Source organism: Protopterus annectens, chromosome 8.part1 (assembly GCF_019279795.1).
Source record: "Protopterus annectens isolate FY-2018-M chromosome 8.part1, PAN1.0, whole genome shotgun sequence".
NCBI classification, from domain to species: Eukaryota; Metazoa; Chordata; order Ceratodontiformes; family Protopteridae; genus Protopterus; species Protopterus annectens.
The window spans coordinates 511,783,150-511,810,339 of NC_056742.1; positions in this window are offsets into that span (position 1 = coordinate 511,783,150).

Consider the following 27,190-nt stretch of genomic DNA (forward strand, 5'->3'; position numbering starts at 1 on the left):
TTACAGACTGAGCATTCTTTGGGAAATGCGATCAGTTCTTGCAAAGCAGAGAAGTGTAGCAATTGATTGAATTCAATTATAACTGTAGTACCTTAGAACATACGGATTTAGCTAACAATAGGAATACATTCAATATAATTTCTACAAAGATCATCATTATGAAACAATATTTTCTATGGAAATATTTAAGCAATCTACTGCAGAACTATCCATACAAAACATTACCTTTGAAACACTTACATTAAGGCTGCTGTACTAACATCACCTTTAGCTGTTTTTCTAAATGATACTATTCTTAGTTTGTCTAATTTTCTCAGATACATTTCTACAACATTCGGGGACAATTTTAGAAAATGTTTTTTCATTAGTGGTAAAAATTAAAGGGAGGTCTCCGTAGTTTAGTTTCCATGTTGTATCTAAATGAATATGAGGTAAATTTAAATAAAAGTTACTTTGCAAAGGTGCACAGCAACTCTCATATAAAAGTTTAAAAGTTGGACATTTCCACAAAAAAATGTCTCCTATAGTAAATGGTAACCATTTTTTTTAAATGTGTAGCAGTGTTGTTCACTGGGAAGGGAGATGATGAACCTTAGGATTTTGTTTTTGGTTACTTGCAGTATGTGGGTTTTGTGGTAAAAGTAGGTTATTTAATGGCAGGAAATCTTCTAATCTTAGCAAAAGAATATTATAGTTTGTTAGGACCTCCAAAAATCAGTCATTCTCTATGGCCTATAAATCAGTGCCGTAGCTAGAGTTCGTGCCATCCGGGGCTGTCTTTGAGTTTGCTGCCCTTCCCCTTCACAAAATCATGGTCAAATGGGGCCCCCTATACACAGCCCTCCCCCCTGCAGCTATTCTAGTGTCCCATTACTTGGCTATTTCTCCCCATTTACCATAATTACTGTAATGTTCATACTGCTACAAAGCTTATTTGGATTTCATGTAAAAATTTTATTTTACATTTTATAGCACAAACACTAACAGACATCTATTAAACAAAACAATACAGTCTCACAATGAAAACAGACTTAGTATTAAAACTTCTCTGTCCTTGAAACTCACATTCATTGAAACAGCATTGAAACCCATATTCAAAGAAAATGTATCTGGCCAGTGGTGCATAAAGATTACTATTGGGATGTTTTCAAATCATAGGCCCTTTAAACACATTATTTAGGACCATGCAAACATACACTTGTTCTTTGATACACCTTTCAGATTGTATTAAATTATATTCCTTGCATAATACAGCACATTTGTTAGAGTGTGTTTTAAATTTATTGTTTTGAACCTTTTTCCAGTAAGCAATGAAACAGAATGTATGAACCAATAATAATGACAAAACTGCCCCATTCGGAACATTTCTCTCATAAAAGTCTACTCAAACTTCTGCCATCACAGTCCACCAATATCAGAAAATATGCGCAATCTCTGCAGAAGAAAAAAATATCTACGTAAATAATTCCACATTGAAGAGATCTGTAACTAATTAAGAGGTTGCTGCTAGCAAACAACTTTATATTTCATTGTTTCATCTACAAATAAAGTGCCTGTTGCCCTTGAAGAATGAATTGCTTATGTTACATTAAAAAAAATGATAAGCTAGTATTATTGCAATAGGGAATGGATGGCAAACTAATAACAGGTTCATAGTTATTGATATCTCTGCCAAAGGAGGATATTCTCAGGACTGCAGCATCCACCCCCTTTAAAGGTACAGCACAATACAGTATCAGCAATCTGTCTACATACTGTGGGAGTAGAACTCACAGCCTTCTGCAATAAAACGCAAGTATATTAGCTGTTGTGCTACTAACAATACAAGCTCATGTGGCATAAGCAGCACTAAAATTGTCTTCCCCTGAAGAACCTTGCAACACAAGAAATCTGGAAAAAGCCAACATTTATTGGGGGGGGGGGCAATGGCCCAAAACTAGGGAGTGGGATGGGCCACATTTTAAACATTGCTTGTATAATCTTAGAACGTTGCTAGAATAAAATGTTTTGATGTTACCATGCATTTCCTGAAAGATAGGAAGACTGCAGCTTAAATGGCTATAATTATTTAGAGAATTCAGTTCTCACTGATTTGCCAGAAAACCACAAATTTTAAGAGAAACACAGACCAAAAGTATGAACCAAACATTCCAGATACTCTGTGAAACTTTGGACAGTTGAGAGTTATGGACTTAACTTTTTGAATCACAAGTGGTGGTATGGGTAGATAATTCAGGCTCTTGTCCCTTGTACCCAAAGTACAGGGTTTGAGCCTGGGTAACCCTAATCACCAGTTATACCTAACTGGGGAATTTTACACACACACACACACACACACACACACACACACACACACACACACACACACACACACACACACACACACACACACCTTCAAAGCACAATGGACACACACACACACACACACACCTACCTTCAAATCACAACAGACACACAAACACACCTACCTACCTTCAAAGCACAACTGAAGTTTGTCTCTAATTCCAACACACTAATCAACTTCAAAACCTGTAAAGCACAACAGAGCACATCTGGCAAAAAGCATTCCAGTGCAAAATGGAGCTGGGGAAACTCTGCTGCTGCACTGTGAATCGGACAGGGTAGCCTTGGTGACTGTCACTGTATCTCTAAACTGCACTGTGAAATGGATGGGGTAGACTGTCACAAGCACTGTTGCTGCTCTCTCCGAGCTGTAGTCCAGCCCTCTCTAAACTGTCTCTGGATCTTGAAGGAAGCCTAGCTGGGCTGCTGAAGACTTGCAATCTGTCCAAGACATTTGTAAACAACTTTTACACACGTTGATGCTGCCCATAAACATAAACAAAGTACTGTGAGTCAGTCAGTCAATAGTCACACCCCTCGAGCCCTCAGCCGAATTCTGACAGGCTACCAGGCTGCTGAATGCCTCTACATGTGATGACATCAGCAGAAAAAAAAAAATTAAAAAAAGCTGGGAAATTCAGGAAAAAAGGGGGCCACTCAGGAATTCATGGCGCCCCATTATTTGGACCTCAAAACCAATAAATGCTGAGGAATTTGGTATGGTTGAGAGGTATGGTAGCCAGTAACTGCCCTTTGTCACAACTGTATATTGCCAATATTGCCTTTGATGTTGCGGGCATAGCTAAAGAATGCCTTGTGGTTGCCCTTGACCAGGAAGGCCATATCTACCTCAAATCTTTATTGCAGATATTTGCTTGGATCTCTATCAAGTTCGAAATTCACATATTCAGGACCATATGACTGAAGTTTTGAAACTTCAAACATTTTGAATGGAGATTGCGGTACAGTGCTGAACAGGAAATTTATCCTTTTTTACAATGTAATGCAATCTCAGAGTTGGTATATTTAATTAGAAGGGGTTGAGGATTGCAAGGGGGGCTTGCCCTCCTGCAAAAACATTAAAAACAGATTTTTTTTTATTATTTTATTTATGTATTTATTTATTTTAATTTTCAAAATTCTGAAACTTTTGTTATATAGTGTGGGAAGAAATAGCCAGGGAATTGTTATGACTAGGCTTGTATAGGCCCTAGGGCCGATAGCCTAGTACCAATCTATGAACCTATAGTCTTAGTCATATGAATTTCAAAGTTTTGGAACTTTAATAATATGACATAGATCCCTTTGTTTACAGTTCACTATGTCCATTTTCTACCCTAAAACCGATTTTTATTTCTTTACAGATCACACATTGCACTGATGTGTTACAATCTACACAACATTAATCTTTATTAATTATCACCTCCTGGCAGTGAAAAACTCACCTTGCCTCTCCAGGACTGTCTTCTTACTCTTGTAACCTGTACCTCCACCTGTGCTTTATAGCACCTCACCATTAGGCTTCTCCATTATAATTATCTATCTTCTCAGCCCTTCCTTTCTTCTCTTCCTAACTTAGCAACACTGTCCTGTCCTCACCTTCCACATTTATAGCTCCCCTTCCCAATATTTCAGCCAACAACTCTGTATCATATCTCTCAACGTATTAAAGTTCCTGCAATCAAGCATGATGCCTTTCACCCTTATCCATGATTTCTTCCTCTGATTCTTTTCTTTAACTTCTAAGTAATCCATCCAACACTAACCTCTCCCTGCTCCCTCACATTTCCCACCTTTCCTGGCCACTTTCAGCCTCACCTTTATGTCCTTCCATTCTTTTAAATGAACCTTTATTTGTTTCAAATCCTCTTCCCTCTCCCCTTTGCCAATATTCACGCTGTCTTGTTACCATTTGTCTTTCTTCAGTCTTTCCACGCTGCTCTCATACTTTGTTTTACTGCTGCTCCTCTGGCTCATAATCCTAACCCTCCAAGCTGCCTTTATATCACCCCCAATTCTTACGGCCTCATCCCTCCTTTTATAGCTGTTTTTCCTTCAGCATCTGTCCCACCACATCCTGCAACCAAACCATTTGGTTTACATTCCACCTATGCCCTGCATTCCATCTGCACCGTCTCTCAATCTTAGTATCTAAATCACAAGCCAAAAAAAAAAAAAACACAAGTATATTTCCTTTCTCTCAACTCCACAGCCTCCATTTCACTCAGACTCACTTGGTCTTCTAAAAATTACTCCATCCTTCTAGCTTGTCTTCTTGCAAAAACAAACTGATTATTTTTACTATACCAACCATGCATCTATTATCCCTAATTTCTCCATTCCTTCCTTAATCACCTGCTAACATCCTCTGTGATAGTTTACCCTTCCAAACATCCTGTCCCAGCTTGGTTTTAATAGTACATTAAACTGTCCTTCTAACAGAGTTCTATCCCCATCCTTTCTCAAACAGTTTATTGCTTCAGTCCACCCATTTCTTACTCTTTTCACATCCTGACTTGTCCCATATGACACCACCATTAGAACTCCACTCACTTTGATTGCCATGTCCCCATGGCCATCGACATTTCTGATCCTGCCTTATTGCTTCCACTCCCATCTATACCCTACCCCTACCCACACTAATATTACTACTACATTCCCATCTATACCCTACCCCTACCCTCACTAATATTACTACTACACTCCCATCTATACCCTACCCCTACCCACACTAATATTACTACTACATTCCCATCTATACCCAACCCCTACCCACACTAATATTACTACTACACTCCTATCTATACCCTACCCCTACCCTCAATAATATTACTACTACACTCCCATCTATACCCAATCCCTACCCACAGTAATATTACTACTATACTCCCATCTATACCCTACCCCTACCTACACTAATATTACTACTACACTGCCATCTATACCCTACCCCTATCCACACTAATATTACTACTACACTCTCATCTATACTCTACCTCTACCCACACTAATATTACTACTACATTCCCATCTATACCCTACCCCTACCCACACTAATATTACTACTACACTCCCATCTATACCCAACCCCTACCCACAGTAATATTACTACTATACTCCCATCTATACCCTACCCCTACCTACACTAATATTACTACTACATTCCCATCTATACCCTACCCCTACCCACACTAATATTACTACTACACTCCCATCTATACCCAACCCCTACCCACAGTAATATTACTACTATACTCCCATCTATACCCTACCCCTACCTACACTAATATTACTACTACACTGCCATCTATACCCTACCCCTATCCACACTAATATTACTACTACACTCTCATCTATACTCTACCTCTACCCACACTAATATTACTACTACACTCCCATCTATACCCTACCCCTACCCTCACTAATATTACTACTAAACTCCCATCTATACCCTACCCCTACCCTCACTAATATTACTACTACACACCCATCTATACCATACCCCTACCCTCACTAATATTACTACTACACTCCCATCTATACCCTACCCCTACCCTCACTAATATTACTACTAAACTCCCATCTATACCCTACCCCAACCCACACTAATATTACTACTACACTCCCATTTATACCCTACCCTCACTAATATTAATACTACACTCCCATCTATACCCTACCCCTACCCACACTAATATTACTACTACACTCCCATCTATACCCTCCCCTACCCACACTAATATTACTACTACACTCCCATCTATACCCTCCCCTACCCACACTAATATTACTACTACACTCCCATCTATACCCTACCCCTACCTACACTAATATTACTACTAAACCTTCACTTTTCTGTCTGTACTGTTTCCTATCTACTACTCTCCCCTCCATCTCCTTCATTTCAGTCCTGCTAACTTTAACTCCTGCAGCATAGCTATGTTTACCCCTTCTTTGACCAGTCTCCTTACTAATCTTTTTCTCGTTATTGGACTTTTTACCCTTCCTCATTCTAAATGGCTGCCATCAATCATCTCTAATCCCTCTCACCCGTTCTGTTCCACCCTCTTGCCACACCATCAAGAATGGATCCACTGGACTCCTGAATGGAGATTCCATCTTCTCTATGTCACCGGGTAGGTAAGAATGCCAACACTGTTGGCCATTTAGAGAGATGACATAAACCAGATACTGTCACCTTAACACTGGCCCCTTACCTTAACTCCTCCTTCTAAGACAGCAATGTCTTCTTAGACCTCTCCCCTGAATCATTCCACCACATAATGTCACTTGTTCTTTGGAAACATGTTTAACTAGTTACATCTTTACAATTCCCTCTTAATATCCCTTCTCTGCATAAAATTTGTCACACTCCTTCTGTGAGGTATTCAACAAACCAGAGATAACACCCTTCCAAAGGCACTTACTCTGTCACGACTTTTCATACTTCATTTTAGTAATAAAACACTTACCGTAATGATTTGTTCCACAATCCATTGAGCTTTACAATGAAATAAATACGAGTATTAATTTCACATAAAACTCTGCTTATATTTTATCCTGCCTCTTACCTCTATTTAAAATGTTCTGTTATCCTTATTTTAGTCCATTTCAACGTTACTTCATATCCTCGATTTATGTCTTCATGGTTTCCACAGTTTGTTTCAAAATCTTCCATCTGACATTTTCAATACCTACAGTTAACATCCCACCATCCTTCCCTGGTGTCAGTTGAGTCTACTTTCCACAGTCAAACATTCATGCAGAATTTTCAGTTATTCTCATTTTAATACTCTTCGATTACTAACATTATTAAATGCATGCATTTTGTAATATTTATTGTTTCCTTTAGTACTCATTGCTCATATTTCAGTCCTTTGAATGTTCATTATGTGTACAGATTGTTCCCAGTTTAATCCTGATTTTTACTTTGATTGCTCAGGAACCCCCCAGCATTTGTCCTTTCCCTCCAGACTTTACTCTGCACTCCTCTTCTCACACCATCCATACTCCATCACACCTTTGTGCCACCATCTCCTTCGAAACTCCACCATTAAAACCCCTTGTTCTCTATAATCAGGAACATGTGATAAGAAAAATATACTTTTGTTTGTCACATGTCTTACCCTCCAAAAGTCATCCTTCCATACCTGCTAAAGACCACCTGCTTGCCTCCCACTGGGCAGCATTCTCCTGGGTACTGACTGCAGCCACTTTCTTCTCTTAGCAACTGCTCTCCACACTTTTTTTGAGCTACTCTGCCACATTACTCTTATCTTTTCCTCCTCCTCCTCAAAAAAAAAAAAAAACTTTCCCAACATCCCCAGTAATCTTAATTCTTTTTCAGCTCCTCCCTGTCACTAACCAGAAATCTGTGTCTGCGTGACCTGGCTGAAGTACTTCCTTCTCTTCCTCGGTATTCATTTGTTGGAAGTATAATTCATGGGCTGCTATTTCTCCATTTCTCCACTCCACTGCCATGTGTTCTGTTCTGAGTCTGTACGGACTCTCACTGCAAGCTTCATTTTTCTTCATTTCCTGAACTATTGGACCATTGCCTCTGAGGACAGCTTCATTCATATTCCATGAGGTAGTACCTCTACAACATTAGCTGATTTTCTCTCTCTCTTAACTTCTTCAAACATTTTATTTATCATTTCCCTTTAATATTTGGGCAGAAAAATTTCCCTTTCAGCATCCAACACCTGTCTTTACATCCCATTGTTTTGGTGTCTATATTCATTGCTTCAGGTATTGCTGTTGACCAGTATACCTGACCCTTCCATGTAATATACAAAGAAGATGGATGCATTATCCTTACAGCTGCATGCTCCTTTGACATTTTCTATATTGCAGCTGCAAGCAGTTTCCTATATGTATAGGCAATAGGAACAAAATGGTCTAACACTTTTATGTGTGACACTGCTAGGTGAAAATCTTTCCTTAATACCCCTTGCCATAGCAAGTGCTTTAAACTATAGCTGTATAACTTACCTACATAATGCCTCTCCCTGCCTATAGTTGTTGTCTCACCACATTATTAGCCCTGCCTTCTTGACAATCCAAATAAGGCAAACACTTCTGCAATTAAGTCTTTAGGCCACTTCTGTCTAAAGCGTGGTATCCTACCCCTTGTCCAGGTTTGTGCATATTTTCACTCTAACCTCTGCTAAGGCATACATTTAGCCATGACGGCTTTGGTACCAAGCCAGGTTTGTGCATATTTCACTCTAACTTCTGCTAAAGGCACACATTTAGCCATGATGACTTTGGCACCAAGCCAGGTTTGTGCATATTTCACTCTAACTTCTGCTAAGGCACACATTTAATGAAAACTACAATCCACTCTGCTACAGGGCCCATGAGGAGCTCAGTGTCTCTCCAACCTAACACCACTCTTAAGTATTCAACTGTGGTACCACCTTTATCATTCTTATAAGAAAAGCGCAGTCCGGGTCTGAACTGTCTGCAAACAACTAAAGTTAACTTTGAACCTAACACCACTCTTAAGTATTCAACTGCGGTACCACCTTTATCATTCTTATAAGAAAAGCGCAGTCCAGGTCTGAACTGTCTGCAAACAACTAAAGTTAACTTTGAGTATGTGTCTACCTGTTTGAGCCAATATTCATTTTCCCCTGGAGAACACTCTGCTTTGGCTTGTAAGCAGCCCCCCCACAGACAAACACACTCATCTTCCACTTTCTCTCTTATTCCCTTCTATTAGCAGATAGTATCCATAATCTGATCAATACTGTGTGTTTGTTAATTTAAACTGAGACCACAGTGGCATACTGATACAAGGTTATCCTGTTTTCCACCTGAAAGTGGTTAAGAAATGACTTACAGTTTCAGAGCAGTCCTTGGTCAATTGTGATTGTTTCTCAAACACTAACTTGTCTTTGCTTTGGCTTATTAGCATCAGTACAAAGAACTGCCTGCTCACACCCTTGTTCTCCCCTCCCCCTTCCCTGTTTATTACCTTAAGATAATCCCAAAGTTAATAAATATTACCTGTGGCAGGCACCATTTTTTAATACTACAATCACCCTTGTCACTATCATATGTTCATTCATCAATTAACTCTGTTACCTGATTGTTTCCAGCCCCCTCATAAGAGCAACTAACAGGGTCTCTACCTGCTTCGCTCCCCACCCTGTCCCCTATTCCCTTCCGCCCCCAGTGGTCCCACCTTTATTACACTCACAAACCCCTCCCATCTTTCCAGTAGCCAACCACAGCGCTAACCCAACACTACCTCCTCCATCTTCCCACTACTATCACACCTCCTCAACTAACATGGACAAGCATACCTTACCTATGCTCATGGCATGCACTCTCCTTGCATATCTTACATCCTACCAAAGCTCCATCATTCCCCCACTCAACCACTACCACTGTACTACTACTCACACCACCACTCATGTCTCACCCTCACTCAGCTCCCCTCCCACCAACTCAAGAACCATCCCTATGCACCCCCCACATATTCTACCAACTATATAACTCAAACATAAAGCATCCCTACAACTTAACATAGTAATCCTCCCACCATACCTATTACCCAAAGAGCACAATCATAAAGTTTCCCTTATAAACAAACACATTCAAAAACTGAGAAAACTAATAACCTCATGCATATCAAAACTAGCCCTAAGTGGAGATATCCACCCCAACCCTGGCCCTACCGTCTCCAACCCCAATCCTCATAATCAGACTAGAAACCACAACTTCTCCCATATTACAGATAATAGAAAGCCAAATGTCTTCCTTCTACTAAGCCTAAATATTAGAAGTATATCCAACAAAGTCCATGAACTCCATGCCACCATAGACTTGTACTCCCCAGATATAGTCATCCTGACAGAAACCTGGCTAAAACCTCACATTACCAGTGAGCAAATACTCCCTACAGGTTATGGCATACTAAGAGTAGACCAGCTAAACAAGAAAGGAGGCGGTGTAGCTATAATATTTAAACAGCATCTAAACATCCAGATCTTAAAATCATCAGCTCCACAAATAAGCAATGAAGAAATAATATATACCAACCTCAAAATAAACCAAAACAAAACCATCAACATAATTGGATGCTACTTCCCACCTGGCCAAAACATCCCTCCACAAGAAAACCTCCTCAGCTGGTCTACCCACCATTTTAGGTGATTTCAATATTGACTGGCAATCCTGTTCTGGCAACCATCCAAGCCATCATGTAAACCTTCATGGCTTCACCCAACTAGTCCAGTCGCCCACCAGGATAAATAAAAACTCCAGCAAGCACACTGCCCTGGATTGGATACTAGTCAGTAAGAGCCCCAGTCATATATAACAGGCTGCTTATCAGATAGCCTCAGTGATCACTCCTCAACATTCCTACTGAAAAAATACCTATACCAAGCTAAACCTGTCATCTACCGTCAGATACGTAAAAAAATAAACTTTAACCAACTCACATTCATCTCATCCCTCAAAGAATGTAACTGGCATCCTCTAAAGTACCTCAGTCTTGATGACGCAGTTGAATTTTTTAATACTACCTTCCTGAGCATACTTAATTACCATGCCCCCATAAGACTTTCCAGAATCAAAGCACAACCCTCCCCATGGCTACAGAAAACCACTAAGTCAGAAATGAAAAACAGGGATAAAGCCTGGGAGCACTGGCGCAAAACCAAGACCCCCTCGACTAGACAGAAATTCCTAGAACTACGCAATAGAGTCAAAAGCTAATAAAACAGGACAAATTCCAATACTACCAGTCTGCCCTAGACTCCTCCAAACACAGCCCCAAACAATTCTGGTCCTCCATAAACTCCATCCTCCACCCAGGTAAAGTCAGTACCCCTCCTCCTAACATCCCTCACTCCTCAGAAAATATTACTACCTCATTCAACACACACTTCACACAAACCATACTATCACTAGCTAAACAACACAACCCCCCCCCTCCCCTCCAACCCACACCTTCAACTACTAATCTCCCAACTGCCTTCTCTTTTTCTCCTGTACCTACCTCCAACATAAAAAAACTCTTAACTAAATTTAAACCCACCAGATTAACAGCAGACAACCTCCCAAGTGAATACCTACAAATCGCAGCTGATGCTCTGGCCTACCCAGTATCCATCTTGATTAACTGATCTCTGTCAGAAAGTTATGTTCCCACACTGTGGAAAGTATCACATATAATTCCCCTCCACAAAGGTGAACCCTCCACATAACTAACCAATTACCGCCCCATAGCTATTCTCTCTCCACTCTCCAAAATACTAGAGAGATGCATACACTCTCAGGTCTCAGACTACCTCCTTACTAACAACCTCCTTTCCAATACTCAGCATGGTTTCCAACCAAATCATAGCACCACCACTGCCTTACTCTCCTTTACTAACACTATCCTTCAGCATAAAAACAATGGCTATCTCTCCTCTGCTACTTTCCTAGACCTATCTAAAACATTTGATATGGTCCCACAAAAACAACTTATCTCTGTCCTCAATAACCTATCCTTCTCACAATCAGTCACCAACTGGTTTCAGAGTTACCTGTCTGACCACCAACAATTCGTTGTATGGCAGAATGACATATCTCCCCAACTACCTGTCTCCATAGGGGTTCTCCAAGGATCCATCCTTGGACCCCTACTCTTCTCTGTTTTCACAAATAATCTAGCCTCTGCCACCACACATGGCACACTCATACAATACGCAGATGACTCGACCATCATCTGTTCAGCCCAGTCCCTACCCAAACTGCAAAAAGTCACACAGGAAGCCTTTTCCTCTGTTGAAACTTGGTTATCCAATGCCCAATTAATACTCAACCCAAACAAAACTAAACTACTCATCTTCCAACCCACCAAACACACTCAAAACAACTCTCACTTTAACATCACAGCAAAAGACAACACCACTATATACCCAACTGAACACACCAAATTGCTAGGAGTGGAAATAGACAATAAACTAAAATATGACATTCACATATCCATAACCATAAAAAAAGTCCACAAAAAAACTAGGACCGTTATACAGAAATAAGCATCTTCTCACCAAAGCAGCAAAGATTTCAATAGCAAATTCCCACCTTATCTCCACCCTATTTTATGCCTCTCCAATATATATACCAACCTAAGGCAATGTGATCTAAACAAGCTAGAGACCTGCTACAACAAAATTGCCAAATTCGCCACAGGGGCATCCTACCGTAGTCACCACTGTCTCTCACTTGCTGAACTGGGCTGGCTTGAACTCCCTCACCTCCTTCAATGGTATCAACTTTCACTCGCCCACAAACTAGTAAACCATCCACTAAATGTCCCATCCCTACAGAATCTACTCGAACCCTATCGCACCACTAGACCACTAAGATCCAGCAACAAAAATCACTTGCAGATCACTAAAGCCAATAACTCTGCTGGTGAAGCACTATTCTCTTGCACCATAGCCAAATTATGGAACTCCCTCCCACCCACAATTACCTCCGTGCCATCATGCACCCACTTCAAAACTTTACTAAAAGCGCACCTAAAAACATGCTGGCTATGCCCTTGCAACTCCCACTCTAATATCAGCCACCCCATCCAACCACTACCTTTCTTTCCACTCCACTAACTACCTTGATTATAGCAAGCTCAGATGCTCATAAGCCTAGTATTTATACAGCAGGAATTTCTTATTTCAACATTTGTTAATGTCTGTTATGTACTTCACAGATAAAGATTCTAGTTGTCTACTGATGTACTATGTTCTTCATCTGTAAATATGTTGTAAGTAATTGCTATGTAAATTGTTAATCGCTATGTAATCCAATGTAACTACTGTCTGTTTATTTTAACTGTGGAGCTTTTCTCCCCGGGCCTCCGCTGAAAATGGACCTACGTACAGTCGGACACTCCCGGTCAACAAATATAAATAAATAAATAAATTTAGCCATGACGGCTTCAGTAATCTGTTTTTACTCATTTACATCTCTTTCTATGCGGTGAAGAACTGGTTTCAACTCCCCCCACCATGCTTGCTACCACTACTGCCACCTGTTGGGAGGTACTAACCTCTTGCCTATCTAACTTTACCCAACTCTGTCTTCAGGGCTCCTTTTTCAGTTGTGAGATCTTGAAGGTGTTTTAATATATTACCAGTTTTCACCTCTAGTTTTATCACAGTCTTTCCAAATGCAATGCTCACTAAAGCCCATGGCCATTTGCATTCTCACTGCCAGTCATTTTTTTGTGGCCTTAATCTCTGCACATCACCATTCAGCCTCTTTTTGCAGGGTCCATTGATGAGGCTTCACATCTAGGCTGCCATCTTGACTCAGGGCTCAACAGTGCCTCTCAAAATTTTAAAGCATTATCTGATTTGGCTTCTTATATATATGTCTGAAAGTTATCAGGTAGACTTGTTGGCATCCTTTTATTTTATTTTATTTTTTATTAATATTTGATTACTGGGAAAGTCTGATGGGTAGGAGTCCATTTTCAGTGGAGGCCCGGGGAGAAAAAATACAAAGTATTACAAAATAAAACTACAAAGTATTACAAAATATTTTAAGAACAATAATTTTACAGTCTTTAAAAATAATGCAAAACAACAGTTGGAATAATTATACCAAATCAGACATAATTTGAAAATACTGGTTAGGAATAGATAAAAGTTATATGACAATGATTTAATATTTAGAGAAATTTTAGACAGTTTAGCCAGGTTATAGATATATAAAGGTAAGCTATTGTAATACAAACTGGAATTGCAATATAAAGTGATAGAAAAGCATGTTTATGGTATATTTGGAGGGAAAGACAGGGGAAAGAAATTGATAGACGTAAGGAAGTGAGTGAAGAAGGGAGAGTAAGGAGGTGCGAGGTATGAAAAGGTGTTAGTTCACATTTAGAGATATAATTTATTCTGTTGGTGAGCAAGAACAGAGCCAGAGTTTGGCTAGGAAGTGTTTCAGAATGGTTTTAAAGGACTGAAGGGAGGGTATTAACCTGATGTATACAGATAAGGAGTTCCAAGCCTTAGCAATGTGACATGAGTGCAGACAATGCATTGCAGGTCTGATAGGTTTGTAGACAGACTCTAATTTTTGGTCACTGGATTGTAAATACAAACTAATGAAAAGTAACTATAAAAGTGATAAAAATATAAGACTAATGAAAAGTAACTATAAAACTGATACAAATATAAGACTAATGAAAAGTAACTATAAAAGTGATAAAAATATAAGACTAATGAAAAGTAACTCTAAAACTGATAAAAATATAAGACTAATGAAAAGTAACTATAAAACTGATAAAAATATAAGACTAATGAAAAGTAACTATAAAAGTGATAAAAATATAAGACTAATGAAAAGTAACAATAAAACTGATAAAAATATAAGACTAATGAAAAGTAACTCTAAAACTGATAAAAATATAAGACTAATGAAAAGTAACTATAAAACTGATAAAAATATAAGACTAATGAAAAGTATCTATAAAAGTGATAAAAATATAAGACTAATGAAAAGTAACTATAAAACTGATAAAAATATAAGACTAATGAAAAGTAACTATAAAACTGATAAAAATATAAGACTAATGAAAAGTAACTATAAAACTAATAAAAATATAAGACTAACGAAAAGTAACTATAAAACTGATAAAAATATAAGACTAATGAAAAGTAACTATAAAACTAATAAAAATATAAGACTAATGAAAAGTAACTATAAAACTGATAAAAATATAAGACTAATGAAAAGTAATTATAAAAGTGATAAAAGTATAAGACTAATGAAACGTAACTATAAAACTGATAAAAACATAAGACTAATGAAAAGTAACTATAAAAGTGATACAAATATAAGACTAATGAAAAGTAACTATAAAAGTGATAAAAATATAAGACTAATGAAAAGTAACTATAAAACTGATAAAAACATAAGACTAATGAAAAGTAACTATAAAACTGATAAAAATATGACTAATGAAAAGTAACTATAAAACTGATAAAAATATAAGACTAATGAAAAGTAACTATAAAACTGATAAAAATATGACTAATGAACAGTAACTATAAAACTGATAAAAATATAAGACTAATGAAAAGTAACTATAAAACTGATACAAAAGTATAAGACTAATGAAATCCACAAATACGGGGCGGCGTTTTGAATATCATAGCATAAAGAGAATTTATTTATAAAAACAAATAGCTTTTAGCCAATCAATCTTGAATGGCTTCCTCAGAGAACATACTTTTCATCTAAAATCAAGACTGTTTTTATCACTGTGCTAACAATACATTACATCGTCACTTCCTGATCTTGCAGCTGTTTTTTGCTATGATACTTAAAGGGATCATGACCAGAATGTACTAATTCAACAACAAGTATCAATCGTTCCTTTAAAGTACATTTTAAAAGTACATTTTCAACAAACCAATTTTTAAAAAACACATTATTTCTTTTCTAAAAAAAGTCCGTTTTTTATATTTCTTTATATCTACCCACTCATCAAAGGGGGAGAAACACCTTCAAGAACCCAGGCTAAACTAAAATTAAAAAAGAATTTAACTCTAACTAGTACCTTAAGTACATGTCATACAGACATTCCTAACTTTTTTAAAAAAACAATCAGCCGTAATGGCATTTTGGTTTTAACATTTTCACCCACATGAAAAGTAACTATAAAAGTGATAAAAATATAAGACTAATGAAAAGTAACTATAAAACTGATAAAAACATAAGACTAATGAAAAGTAACTATAAAACTGATAAAAATATGACTAATGAAAAGTAACTATAAAACTGATAAAAATATAAGACTAATGAAAAGTAACTATAAAACTGATAAAAATATGACTAATGAACAGTAACTATAAAACTGATAAAAATATAAGACTAATGAAAAGTAACTATAAAACTGATACAAATATAAGACTAATGAAAATGGTAACGACCATGTTACTGAAAGCCCATGTCAGTGTAGTTGGTTGCAGTGGACAGAAAAAAATCAGGGGACTGCACTAGTGTGTGTGTGTGTGTGTGTGTGTGTGTGTGTGTGTGTGTGTGTGTGTGTGTGTGTGTATGTGTGTGTGTGTGTGTGAGCCCGTGTGTGTGTGTGTGTGTGTGCGCGCGTGTGTGCGTGTGTGTGTGGGTGTGTGCATGTGCGTCTGTGTGCGTGTGTGCGTGCATGTGCGTATGTGTGTGCATGTGTGCGTGTGTGTGCATGCACGTGCGTGTGTATGTATGTGTGCATGTGCGTGTGTGTGCGCGTGTGTGTGCATGTGTGTGTGTGTGTGTGTGTGTGTGTGTGTGTGTGTGTGTGTGTGTGTGTGTGTGTGTGCATTTGGGGGGGCAGACCCCAGAAAAAAATATTGAAATTACATTCTGTTAGTCAGTCCAAACTGAACAAGCTTTGATTAAATTGGAAGTGATTAAGCCAACCATATCTAATTTAAAATGGGAGGAGATATATTGTGTTAAATATACTGCCTGTGTGAGAATGTGTACATATATTTTTCTGGACATGCCAATATAATGTCTGTAAAACAAGTAAGCTGGCACATCAACTGTAATTTCTGCTCTATGTAGTAATCTAAGAGGCAGCTCATGTAATTATTAGTGGACAAAAGTAAAATAGTCATCACAGGCAGTTCATAGAAGAAATGGCAATTGTTACCATACCAGTGACCTGGCTAACAAATGTATAAATAAAACAATTTTTGTAAGATGAAGGACATTTCCCAGTGCAGCTGAAAAGCAATGGAAAGGATCATTTCAATAAGGGTAGCCTAATAAGAGGTGACATAGAGAAGAGTGATGTCATTAATGGTCAGTGCATTGTTATAAGTCAGCAGCCCCTTGCCTGACATTGGATTTAGTAGGTTATTACTTTGGCTGGTGCTGGTGTTTCTGTAAACTGGATTGAATGTCATTTAAGGAAGAAGAGGTACATATTTGGTTTACATCTCCCATTCACCAAAGTAACCGCAATTCCAAAGTATATCGATAATAAAGATAACAAATAAATGGTGGAACTGGCTGTGAGTTGTGCTATTTCCCCTGTGATTGATCCTCTGGAGCTGGACACCACAGTTTTCTACTTGGCTTTGTAGGATTACGCAGGCATATGATAAAGGAACTAAGAGAGAGCAGAATAGCTACCTCTAGCTTCACCCTCTTTTGTAATGAGGTCTAGGGGGTGCCAGTGTCAAATACTTAAATAAAGCCAATAAAATGCCTTCAACAAGAACACCCCATCCATCTGATAAGAATGGCATCAAGGGTATGAATTTTCTTTTTCTTGAACCCTGGTCCATCTTATGACCTCCAGATGCTCCTTCATATCTTTCTGGAGGAAGCCACAAGGTTTAACAACATTTATACTACATAAAGGACAGGATGTTTTGATGGCCAAGCATCACCCTGCCCATTTTTGGACTACATTTATGCAAAGGTCACTAATAACATGCTACATACCCTGCACACATGCTTCCATGTGTGTCTGTGATGATGTCTCATCTATCCCTTGATATGTCCATGGATCATGCTGTAGACGTAACCCCGCTTTGCACTGGGACTCCCTTTGTACTGGGGGCTGCATTCCAATTTTCTCCTATAGATTGTTGGACTGGCTTCAGAGCCTTGCTAGCATGTTCCGAGTTAGTGCTTGCTGCACTCTGGACATATATTATCAATGATTTGAATAAAGTTAGAAATGGATATAGTTCCTATAGTATTATTAGTGTTAGATATTGATATATATATTCATTAATCCTTCGTTGACAGACTTAGTCCTGCTAGACTAGTAGCCTCTTTTCAGGGGAGACCTGAGGTGGTATTTATACTAGTAGGACAGATTTGGGCAAGGCACTGGGGAAATTCCCATTCTTGTTGTTGTTGTTGTTGTTGTTGTTAATGGCATCCATTTTGCAGAAGCACTTCTTGTTTCCATTTCAGGCACACAGACAGCCTGGAGAAACAAGAAGGCAGGTGGAAAGAGAAGGAGATAATGCAGTAGTGACAGAAATGGAGGTGAAAGCCTATACTGAAATCTGTGAATGTGTGCAGGATTCTGACAGATGTTTCAAAGAAATGTGTTTGATGGAGATGAGTTGGCAAATGATGGCTGTATAACTGCAACCCTCCAGTCGGAAGGATTGTGGGATAATTTACTTAAAGAAATGGTGATGCCGAGTGATCTAGAAAATGAAGGAGATATTTCCTGGGGGGGATCTTATGGATAAAATACGAAAGGAGGATGCAGAGACAATCCTGAAGAGTAGTGGTGAGATGGAAAAGAAAACATATGCAGAGAAAGTAAAAAAAGACAAAAGCAAGTGGCAGAAAAGAAGGTAGTAGAAAATAAAAAAAAATGGAAGTAGGTAATAAGGAATGAAAGTAAAAAAGACAAAGAAATGGACAGGTATGAAGTGCGGGGCAATTTAATAGCTCCTTTGGGTGTAAAAAGTATGTGAGGTAAGAGCATTTATTATTATTAACAAAAAAAGTTTTTGTGACATTATATTTGCGACTGTTTTTTCCCACTGGAAAATTTTCTTTGAGAATATGAAGAAAAGAAAGACTGTAACTTTATGTGATACAAGGATTTAACATAGAAACCAAAAAAGTAAATTCATGTAAAAAAACTGAACAGAGGTTGCAACAGTGACTTTGAAAGCACATTTGGAAACTATCTAAAGAGGTACTGGACATTGCAAAAGTTGATGTCAAAAGGGGTTTATGGACTGGTGGATGGGATTGTAATACTGTGTTATAATAGAAAGAGAAAAATATATACATATGCCAAACGTGATAAATGCAGAAAAAGCTGAATGGAGTAAATGACCAAGAGCACTGCACCAAAAATAAAAATCCAACAGTTTTATTCCACCACGACAAGAGTTTAGCACTTTCGTCAAAAGTACATAAAATTGACTTCTTCAGAACTACATGACACACATAATGCTGATTTAAATAGCCTGCTCTACTCAGCAATTAGTCAAACAAGAAATATGTCATTTCCTGCTAAAAATGTCATTTCCTGCTAAAAAAGTATGTCATTTCCTGTTAGAAAAAGATATCATTCCATGCTGAAAAGTACCACCCCACTAAAATAATACAACTGAATTATTGATCCATTGATCCCCACAAATAGAGCTTATGTTAAAAACATTGCACAAAAAACAGCTTTTAGTTTTAACACAGCACTAATAGAAATGTTATAATTGAGCCCAGGTGGCACACATGCATGTAACCTTATTTGCCACTTGAGCTCTAAAAATTCAAGAAAATCATTGACAGGTCTACCCCTTGTACCCAAGTTGACCTGCTCTAATACAAAAAACTTGAAACAGTGTGTAGGATATAATTTAATATGCTTAAAGGCATTGGTCTCCCTATGTTTGTTAATATGATAACTGTGTTTATAGATCCATTGTCCTAAAGCTTGGACAGTCTTACCCACATAGTAACAATCACAACCTGTACAGGATGCAACATATACAACCCCCTTGGTGTAACAATAGTACTTTTTATGTGTAGTGATTTTACCAAAATTCCTATGTTTAATAAATTTGGCATCAATCACAAAAGAACATTGGATGCATCTTCCACATTTGAAAGTCCCACCTAGTCCAGATGCCACATTTTTTCTTTCAACTAAACCTTTGAAAGATGTACACATTTTGTACACCACCAGGGGTTTTTCACCTAGTTTATTAATGATATTCTCATCAATACGAAACATGTTACAACAATCACAAATGATGCTTTTGATGTCAAAATAATCAGTAGTGAAAGGTAACACTAATGCCCTGCTATAGTTGTTCATTCTCTCAGTTGGTAGCTGGTTAGACCCAGAGGGTTGTTCAATAATGTTCTATAAACCCCATTAGTTATTTTTTGTTGGACCTCACCTATTATGTCCTTAACAAATTGAAGGGGGTAACCTCTTTTCTGTAACATACCCAGTAGGATGTCGCACTCTTTAAGAAAATCAATATCCTCAGATACCATTCTGGCCAATCTAACACATTGTCCCTTCACAAGGGATTTCTTCTGGTGCAAGGGGTGCCAACTCTCAAAGTGCAAAAGAGAGTTGGAGTACGTGGGTTTCCTATAAAGATGTGAGGTGAATCTTCCCTTGGAATAATCCTTCCTGATGGTCATGTCAAGGTAGTTCAAAATATCATGGTCCTTGGTCATGGTGAACTTCAGAAAAGTGGTGGTGTTAATATAAGTAAAAAATCTATCCAACTCATCTTCATTACCATGCCAAAATAAGACCAAATCGTCAAGGTACTGCCCATACAGTACCCACATGTCCTTGAACTTGGAGTTGACAATATACGGGTCCTCCCAATGGGCAAGTACTATGTTGGCAAACGACGGTGCACAACAGGTGCTTATAGCCACCCCTTGCACTTGTTTGAATAGTTGTCCCTCGAAGGAAATGAAGTTATTGTCCAGAACCATCTCCATACAGGATCTGATGGTAAGAATGGTATCATGATTCAATGAGTTCTGCTTACATAAATAATCGTAGAACCATTCAATACCTACATCATATGGTATTACAGAAAAGAGGTCCCGCACATCAATGGTGACTAATATAAGACATTTGTTGTGCATTTCATGTTTAATCTTGGACAGGAAATCCTATGAGTCTTTAATAATTAGGTCCCTATCATCCAACACATGTTTAACTGAACAGTCAATGAACTTGGCCAAACTAAAAGTTTTTGATGCTTTTGCATCCACAATTAGCCAGAGGGGGGGATTAAGGATAATCTTGTGGATTTCTGGGATTCCAAAATTGGTCGGAATCCTAGGATGTTTTGACTCTAGGAATCTAAAGGTCTCCAATGTGATTTGTTCATTTAATAACAGTTGTTCTAGATCTAAATCAATATGTCTATAAGCTATGTTAACCTCATTAATGGAGACCTCAATATAAGTATCACTGTACAGCAGATCAATCATCCTGCTGTTGTAGTCCCGAGCGTCCGTAATAACTAGTCCTCCCCCTTATCAGGCTTCATAATCCGGATGTCAGTGTTCTCTAATATATCATGTAATAGCTTTTTTTTCTTTTTAGTCAAATTGCCAGTCCCATCCTGTTCCACATAATGATTCCTGTGAGAGATTGTTTTTCTAAATTGTCTCTCACAAAAAGATTCAAACACTTCCACTAACAGGTGCATAGATGGAATGAATGTACTTGGTCTGATAAAGGGGCTAGCACTGACCAAGAGATTAGTAATAGGGTCACCCCCCTGTGAAAAGAAAAGGCCAAGTTAAGCTTCCTAATGTAGATTTTGAACTGTAAAATAGTATTGACAATGTCAGTTTTACACGTTGGTACAAAATTAAGCCCTTTCAAAAACAATTCTGCCCATTCAACAGTTACATTGGTTTAACTGTAATTGTACACCTTAAATCATTACCAAAGTTGGAAATAATGTTGCAGACATTGTCATCACTTATCTCCAATGTTGCTGTTCTTGTGGTCTCCCCCCCTCCACTGATTCTGGTAGTTAGATTGTCCATAGTTCACATTGCCTTGCCCCCCCCCCCCCCCGGTTCATTAACCGCTGAGATCTCCTCTGGGGGTTGTTCTAAACAGATGTTATGCTCAGAATTAACCCCATCATCATCCTCATTAATAACATCACAACCATCCTGCCTGTCAGACCACCTAGCTTGTTGCCCTTCAAGTGGATCTGGATAAGCCCTGCCAGCTTCATAATCAGTTTTATCTCTTGACAATTTCTTCTCTTTCTTGTTTTCAAACTGTACCAAATCAATTTCCACATTTTTACATAAATTATTAAATTCAATCATTCTATGCAAAAAAAGCAAGTCCCTTTTAAATTCATGATCAAGTCTGTTAATGTCTTTGAGTATACCAGCCATTTTCCTGTTGTTGTCATTAATGAAAATATTAAGTAACTCACACCCTTGCCTGTTGAAAAACATTTTGAGATCCTTATGCAGTTGCGAGTCTTTCACCAAACCAGTCGGGTATTTCCATGTCCTTAAACCCTTAGGGATCTGCTCCCTTCTTAAACAGTCGTTGAAGAATTTATTTCCAACTGTAACTTTTTGTACTTCCATAAAAGTTCCTTAAAGCAAGGAAATTGGTTGTCCAGGCTCCCACAGCTGTTGTAACATTGACATTACAGCCATGAAGCCCAGTATAATTTCTAAGCCAGTCATCAACAGACAATGAAGGTGTGACATCGTCATGCACACCCAGTGAAAAACCTGATCCAGTAGCGTTACTGTTAACATAGTTGGTAGCTCCACAGCCTTTGTCATTGAGACAAACATTAGAACACATAATCATTTGTGCAGGTGTAATTAATGAATAGTCAGGGCTTTCTGGTTGCAAATAATTAAGGCCCTGAGAGTGAACTAATCCTAATTGATTCAAAAGCGAATCAACCTTGGCAGACAATAGGGCAACAGAAGAAGTAAGTGATGTCACAGATTGCAATAAAGCATTAAAATCAATGTTGCCAGTACTGCTAGGGTGTTCACCTCCATCCATGACAAACACAAACTAAGAAAAACAAAAATATCCAAACCCAGAAAAAGCTGAATGGAGTAAATAACCCAGAGCACTGCACCAAAAATAAAAATCCAACAGTTTTATTACACCACGATAAGAGTTTAGCACTTTCGTCAAAAGTACATAAAATTGACTTCTTCAGAACTGCATGAAACACATAATGCTGATTTAAATAGCCTGCCCTACTCAACAATTAGTCAAACAAGAAAGATGTCATTTCATGCTAGAAAAGTATATCATTTCCTGTTAGAAAAATATATCATTCCATGCTAAAAAAGTACCACTCCACTAAAATAATACAACAAAATTATTGATCCATTGATCCCCAAAAAATAGAGCTTATGTTAAAAACAATACATAAAAAACAGCTTTTAATTTTAACATAGAACTAATAGAATTGTTAACATGGAGCCCAGGTGGCACACATGCATTTAACCTTATTTGCCAATTGAGCTCTAAAAATTCAAGAAAATCATTGACAGGTCCACCCCTTGTACCCAGGTCGACCTGCTCTAATACAAAAAACTGGATTCTGAGAGATGTTTCAAATAAATGTGTTTGATGGAGATGAGTTGGCAAATGATGGCTGTATAACTGCAACCCTCCAGTCGGAAGGATTGTGGGATAATTTACTTAAAGAAATGGTGATGCCGAGTGATCTAGAAAATGAAGGAGATATTTCCTGGGGGGGATCTTATGGATAAATTACAAAAGGAAGATTCAGAGACAATCCTGAAGAAAACATATGCAGAGAAAGTAAAAAAAGACAAAAGCAAGTGCAGAAAAGAAGTTAGTAGAAAAAAAATGGAAGTAGGTAATAAGGAATGAAAGTATAAAAGACAAAGAAATGGACAGGTATGAAGTGTGAGGCAATTTAATAGCTCCTTTGGGTGCAAAAAACATGTGAGGTAAGAGCATTTATTATTATTAACAAAGAGACGTTTTTGTGACATTATATTTGCGACTGTTTTTTCCCAATGGAAATTTTTCTTGGAGAAAATGAAAAAGAGAAAGACTGTAACTTTATGTGATACAAGGATTTAATATGGAAACCTAAAAAAAAAAAATTCATGTAAAAAACTGAACAGAGGTTGCAACAGAGACTTTGAAAGCACATTTGGAAACTTTATGTAAAGAGGTACTGGACATTGCAAAAGTTGATGTCAAAAGGGGTGTATGGACTGGTGGATGGGATTGTAATACTGTGTTATAATAGAAAGAGAAAAATATATACATATGCCAAACGTGATCAATGCGGAGTGGAAGACGGGTGTTAAAATATTGGGGACAACTCAAAACATTTTTTGTGGAAAATAAGGACATTAGATAAGCAATGTGATAAAATAAAATGTTATATTTGTAGGGAAATAGGACATGATGCAAAAAAATGTGACTTAAAATGTTATAAATGTAACAAAAGTGGCCATCTATGGATGGGTTGCATAAACGAGAATACGAGTAAGGAAAAAGAAAGAGAAAGAAAAGAAAATGAGCGAAAGGAGTAGACATTTTAGAAGCTGAAGTAGACAGAACAATAAAAGAGGACATAGAAGAAGGTTCTGAAGTAAGTCATGAAGAAGACATAAACTGAGAGGAAGTAAAAGGGCAAAAAGAAGAAACACTGCTCCAAAGCCACAAAATGCAATTTTAATAAACCAAATGTAAGAGCTTTCATTTCCAGTACTACAGAGACATCATCAGACAAGCAAATACACTACCTCACATCCTTTAAATACCATAAAAAGCTAAACCTCGCTTCCTTCAGAGGGTGGCAGCCAAGTGCAGGGCATGTTAAGCAACATTTTCTGCAACCTCCTAAGGAAGGTGGCGCCAAAGTACAAAATACAAAACATTTTATACAACATAATCTTCATAATAAATAAAATCCCAATACATATTGTAATCCTAAATACTAAAATCGTATCGATGTGGTAACGGAGCTTAAACTTTTTACCAGAAAATTGAACCTTAAATGTATTTTACCTCCTGATGAGCAAGGGTCTGATATTCTGTTACTGTGAAGATCTACTACCTTCAACTTCCCCATTAATTCCAAGTGTGCACATTACTGAAAAGATCTAGTACCTTTAACCCCCCCCCCCCATTAATCCCAAGTAAACATCATCCTTTTGAACAATTATGTGAGCAAAGCATCAGGGATTGGCATTCTAACCATAGGAGGTATAAGTTCCACAACCTTTTGAGTGAAGAGAGGGAACTCATGCATTGACTCTCTAATGATTCCAGCATATGGATTATGAAACCAGACAAAGCAGAGGGTATTGTCATCTTGGACAGAATAGTGTACTCCTCAAAGATGCTGGAATGTTTACAAAATGGTAGATTTTTTGTTGAGGTATCACAAAATGAGGTGAACATTGCCTATCACAGTATAGACCTCATCTTGGATGATATATTTATTACATTTGATCTACCTCTTCATGTTAGATAATTTCTGACTGTTTACAAGCCTAAGATCCCAGGAATTGTTGGTATTCTCAAGATTCATAAGTCAGTCACTGACCCTCCATTGAGACCTATAGTGGCGTCAGCGGGTTCAAAGACCAAAGCATTGGCAGAATCTGTTGACATTAAACTAAAAACTTTTTTTTTGCAAACAAAAGCCACATCTTAAAAGATTCATGACACTTTTTGAATCTGATTTCAGGGTGTCCTTTTTTGCCTAACACTTTATTGGTGACCATTGATGTAAAGGACCTTTTTTCAGTTATTTCCCATGACGAAGGATTGGACTGGATCCACCAAGCTTTGGTTAAAGGCTCTAACCCTTCCAGCGATGAAATCAGTCTTATATATCAACTTAAGGAACTTGTCCTGACAAATAATTTTGTATACTTTGAAGGGGAATATTACAAACAACATACGGGCGTTGCGATGGGGGCCGCTTGTGCCCCGTCTTTGCCAATATGGTCCTATGGTTTTAGGAAACTAGTTTTGTTTTAAATTCAGCATTTGCACCTATGTTGGGTTTGTATCTGAGATTTTTGGATGACATTTTTATCTTGTGGAAAGGAAGGTTGGAGGACTTAGAAAATTGTACGGACTTCCTTGACCACACCACTAATTTTTTGGAGTTCACTCATCATTATCACAATAATTCAATAGATTTTTTTTGGATGTGACTCTTTATAAGAACTTGGTGAATTTCAGATATGAATCTAATATATATATATATATATTGGAAACCAACCTTTTTAATGCTTACTTACATTTTTCTAGCCAGCATCCGATCTGGCAAAAAACAAATTTAGTAAAAGGTCAGTTAATCAGGCTATGTAGATTGGTTTTAAATAGTGAAGTACTCGAAGTAGAGGTTGAAAAACTGGTTAGTATGTTCTTCAAAATGGGTTACCCTAACTATTTTTTGGATCATACCACTGATTATGTTATAGAAAATAGGGGTGTTAGATATAAGACCCTTTTATGTAACAATGATGTGGACACCAATTCTATTAACCTTGACGGCCAATGAAATAATACTTGATATGACCATGATAATTCATTACAAGTATTTATTTTACAATATAATCCAGGTATTTATTTATTTATTACAGGACGCGATTAAGGAACACTGGGCAACTGTTTTTGGATCATTGGGACTTATAGGTAGTTTGGGCCTTGAACCTAAATTTGTTTACAAAAACAGAAAAACTTTTAACTGTATTTTTGAAGCAAACAAGCAATGAATGAATGATCATACTATTGATTGTGAAATGAAAAAAAGTGGGGCTTGCCGACAATGCAGGTAAATCCTGGAGGTTAGTAGTTCCCCTGTTCAAGGTGGGGCCTGCCGACAATGCAGGTATATCCTGGAGGTTAGTAGTTTACTTGTTCAAGGTTGCCCATTCTGGTTACTGTTAAAGGTAAATATAATTGTAACACCAAGGAGGTTGTTTACATCAGTTTTTGTGCCACTTGTTCTGCTTTTTATATTGGCAAAACTAATGGTCCCTTATGTATGAGAATTTATCAGCACCTTTATGCTATTAAGAGCAAAAATACAAGTAATGTTCTTTGTAAACACTCTGTTATGTGTTCTGTTATATGAAATTTGTATTTGTTATTTTGGAAAATGTGGGTGCATTAGATAGGGGGGTGACTGGGAGACCTTAGTGGAGAAAAGGGAACTGTATTGGCAAGTTCTCTTAAATGCTACAACCCCCCGCCGGGCTTAATGTGTGCATATCAATTAAACCCATTTTAAAGTTAGAAGCGGGTATTGTTTGATTTTTAATATAAAATAACATGTACTTTTTTAGT